Source organism: Macaca thibetana, chromosome 11 (genome assembly GCF_024542745.1).
Source record: "Macaca thibetana thibetana isolate TM-01 chromosome 11, ASM2454274v1, whole genome shotgun sequence".
Lineage (NCBI taxonomy): Eukaryota > Metazoa > Chordata > Mammalia > Primates > Cercopithecidae > Macaca > Macaca thibetana.
The window spans coordinates 76554673-76559144 of NC_065588.1; the positions used below are offsets into that span (position 1 = coordinate 76554673).

Genomic DNA, 4472 nt, shown 5'->3' on the forward strand with positions numbered 1-4472 from the left:
TCTCACCCATGCAGCTAGGGTGGCGCTGTGCTTGATTTTGGGGATGATCTGATAACCAAAATATAGATATAGTATCTGTTTTCGTAGTGTTCATTATCTCTATAAGTATTACATTTATTTTTTAAGGAGCTGTTATGTGTTTGCTGTATTACAAACATACTCTCTAAACCTATTGACAACTATGCAAAGTAGTCATGATTATTTCCATTGCATAGGCAAGAAAATTTAGTTTCTAAGATTAGTAGTTGCCCAAGAGTAGATAGTAAGTGTCAGAAATATAATTATTATGCAGGAGTATTTTGTCAAAGCTTATACTTTTTTTAAACTACCCCTTTCAAGAAGGGTAGATATATAACAGATATTTATTACTCGTGAAAATTGGGTTGGTGAGATTCACCAAGGACATCCTTTAGCAGGAAGGTATCAACAACCTCTCCAGATGCATGCAATTTATTTGATGATTTCAAATGAAATAACTAACATTTAATGAATAATTTCTCCGTGCCTCATTGTGTTGAGCCTTTGAAGGTACTGCCTCTTTAATCATTACAACAACCTTAAGATGTAGGTTCTATTATTATACTCATTTTACAGATGAGAAAATAGCGGCTTATTGTGAGATTTGCAATATGGCTGATGAGTAAATGAAACTGAACTCTGTTTCTTGCTGCTTGCTGCTGCTTCTCCTTCTCCTTCTCCTTCTCCTTCTCCTTCTCTTTCTCTTTCTCCTTCTCCTCCTCCTCCTTCTTTTCTTCCTCCTCCTCCTTCTCTTTCTCTTTTTTCTTTTTTGACATAAGTCTTGCTCTGTCACCTAGGCTGAAGTGCAGTGACTGAAGCAGAGATTACTGCAGCCTTAAACTCCTGGGCTTAAGCCATCCTTCTGCCTCAGCCTTCCAAGTAGCTGGAACTACAGGCATGAGCCACTGGCCTGGCGCCAGCTACTTTATCATGAAGGACATCTACATAAAAATTTTAAACTGGCTGATGATTTTAAAATCTTAGAAAATTTTATAATAAAGTTATGATTAATTAAAATTTTCAAATACACATATTTGAAATGCAGTGACTGAATATATCACACTTTTCCTTTTAATTGGCTTAATTTGTTCATCTTATTACAGAAAGAAGGTCTTCTTACATGGGCAGATGGATCATCTTTTAGCCTTAAGAAAAATGAAATATTTTCTCTTTCGTTGCTATCCGAGAATGAAACACATTGCTACATTTTACAGCAAAATGCAACTGGATCAAACTATTTCTTTACAAGATTTTTCTGTTATGTTCCGTTGCCATATGTTTGTGAATATGAATGTAATTATTTTTATTATTCTTTCTTATATTCATGCAGCTTTTTATTATTTAATTTTAATTTATTTCATTATTTTCAGTATGGAATTATAATTTCTAATTAAAAATAATTATCTTTTATGTTTTTTCAGTACCTTCTCTGCAAGAAAGCTTTTTGCTTTATTTAAAGGATGTTGGAACAACTGAAGTTGTATTTAGTTGGAATAATTTGAATTTTTGGAATAATTTGAATAAGTGGATGAAATTGGGATATAAGATTATCATTAAATATTCTTTAGATTATACAGGAGAACAACGTTTTGAAAGCATACCCCCAAATACTACAGAAAAAGCAATTACCCAACTGTTTCCTGGTCATATTTATAGATTTTTACTCTTCGCAATAAATGAATGGGAGGCAAAAACTACTTTCAGTCCAATATTCACTATAGAAACGCGTAAGTTACAAGACACCTGAAAATATAATTTAAAAACTTTTTAATTCTGTCATTGGCAGATATTTTATGAGAGTCTGGTATTTTCTCATATAACTCTGGAGATACCTCTATATTTAATCATTTTAGGCTTGGTGCGGTGGCTCAAGCCTGTCATTCCAGCACTTTGGGAGGCTGAGGTGGGTGAATTGCCTGAGGTCAGGAGTTCAAGACCAGCCTGGTTAACATGGTGAAACCTCATCTGTACAAAAAATACAAAAATTAGCCAGGTATGGTGGTGCACGCTTGTAGTCCCAGCTACTTGGCAGGCTGAGGCAGGAGAATCACTTGAACCCAGGAGGCAGAGGTTGCAGTGGGCTGAGATTGTGCCACTGCACTCCAGCCTGGATGACAAATCAAGGTTCAGTGTCAAATAGTAATAATAATAATAAATTTGCAATGAATCTGTTTATGTGTGGGTTTTCTGTTAAACTACAAACCTCATGAGGACATTAACTATGTCTTAATTGTCTTATAGTACCAGCTAAACTACTGCCTACCTCATAGGGGATGATCAATAAATTTTTGTGGAGCTGAATTTCCGATATGTGCTGAGAGCAGGAAAGGGGGAGCTATGCATCCCTGCCTTTAATCGCCTTGCACTGGAGATAATTAGTAAAGAATAAAAACAGAAGCAAACAAAACTATACAGCAAAATAATAACCTAAATATCCAACCAGTGGTGCATTTAATAAATACTGACTTGAATTCATACAGTAGATGACAGGAGAAGACTCATGGAAAGGAGAGGCTTAGACTCAAACTTGAAGGAGGAAAAAGCATGTTGTGAGCAGAAGTGTAGAGATAAGAATTTGTAGAAGAAGCCTTGACTAGAAGAAGATTGACTAGAGAAGACAATTTCCTTAGGCATGAGGGTAAAATCAGTGTGGGAGGTAGATGGTGCCAGACTTGGGATTGGCAGGGGTATCTGCCTCAGATGCTTGGACTTGACCTTGGAAGCGATGGAAATTCATTAAGACTATAGTTTCTAAAAATTGTTTTACATTTTACAAAGCACTTTCAATTCATTATCTCATTCAGTCCTTGCCTTAACCCTGAGAGTAGCTATATACAAATGAGAAAACTGAACTTCCGGAATGTTAAGTAAACTGACTAGAGTAACATGCTGTGTTAAGTAACCGAGCTACACAATAACCTAGATGGTCTTATTGTAACTCCTGAGCTGTTGCTCCTGAAGAAAGAATCAAGAATGTGTTAGCACATGTATATTGAGGAGTGGGGGATGGGTATAGGTTTGAGGCCATTTGCAAGGTACAATATTAAGAAAATTAATCTGGAAGCATTAATTAGGACAATCACTGGCACTGAATGAAATGGCCAGAGTAGGGAAACATTTCTGTAAAAGGATGAATGCCTGCGTTGCAGTGATAATGAGAATGAAGGGTGAATAACAAAGTCTCTGCTCTCTAGTCTGACAAGACAGAAGAGGTAAGAGACATATATAATGCATGATCGTTGAATGCCATACATGCTGTTTTGGTGGTGAGGATAGTAAAATAATTATTGAACAATAGCGTGTGGCAAACACCGTGCCAAGTGTTTTACATTCTTCATCTCATTCAATCTTCACAAAAGCTTTATGAGGTACCTACTAATATAGTTCCCATTTTACAGTCAGAGAGGGTAGATAATTTTCTCAGGGAGTGAAACTTGAAAGTGGAAGAGCCAGGACTCAAACCCAGTTTTTGTTTCTTTTCCAAGCTAGAGTATTTGGAAATACTGAGAAGCGAGAGATTATTCTGCCAAATCACGTCACTAATACAATGTATTTTTTGGTTGTTTTTATCTCCCAGGCCCTTTGTCAGCCCAAAATTTCAGAGTTACACGTGTTACCCCAACAGAAATATTTTTACACTGGGATCCTCCAGATCCTGTATTTTTTCATCATTACCTTATCACTATTTTGGATGTTGAAAACAATACATCAGAAGAGGTGTTTGTTGAAAAATGCAACACAGCAACAATAATTAGAGACCTCAAGTCTTTTCATCATTATCTAGTATATCTATTCAGTGTAGCAGAAAGAGGAACTTTAAGTTGCTTGGAGAAACCACTTTCAGTCATTACAGGTAAGCATGGCTGCGTATTGCCTTTTACTAAAAAAATCTAAACTGATAGTTCTGTTTCTGTGCGATTTCACTGTTGTCCAATATGTCCATGTAACCTGTACACTTACCCCAAAATCTAAAATAATAAAAATAGTTAACTGCATTTTTCAAAATATTATTTTGCTGATATTTAATTATGTTGATTCTTCATAAGTACAAATACAGTTGAACATGTTTTTGAATGTTGAATCACAATTCTAAGCATGTATTCAAAAATACTAAATTTATTTAGATTTACATGAACTCTTTAAACATTATTCCAATCTGCATTTTTTTTTCTACCAAAGTCCCTAGAAAACATCTTCTTTGTCATAGCCTTGGATGGAAAATAAATTTATCTTTATTTGTCATAAGATAAACAAATTATCACATGAATATTAGTTCACCCAGTTCTTTTTAGTAACACTAGACCCAACGAAGAGGTCTGCATATTTTCATCAGTTTTACTTGGTTCTTTATTTTCTCACACAGTGTAGTGTGTTGACCTCTAGGGGGCAGTCTCATCCTAGCATTTTTGACAAATGCATTTCTATCCTCCTCTTAACCTCCACGTAGCAGTTTT

General features: G+C 35.4%; 1 long non-coding RNA gene across 1 annotated transcript; it reads left to right on the plus strand.

Moving 5' to 3' along the window:
* Positions 1-1151: 1151 nt before the first annotated feature.
* Positions 1152-3855, plus strand: LOC126931251 (uncharacterized). Its single transcript, XR_007717804.1, has 3 exons — positions 1152-1311; positions 1440-1745; positions 3596-3855. It is a non-coding gene; the product is annotated as an uncharacterized LOC126931251 (long non-coding RNA).
* Positions 3856-4472: the final 617 nt, after the last annotated feature.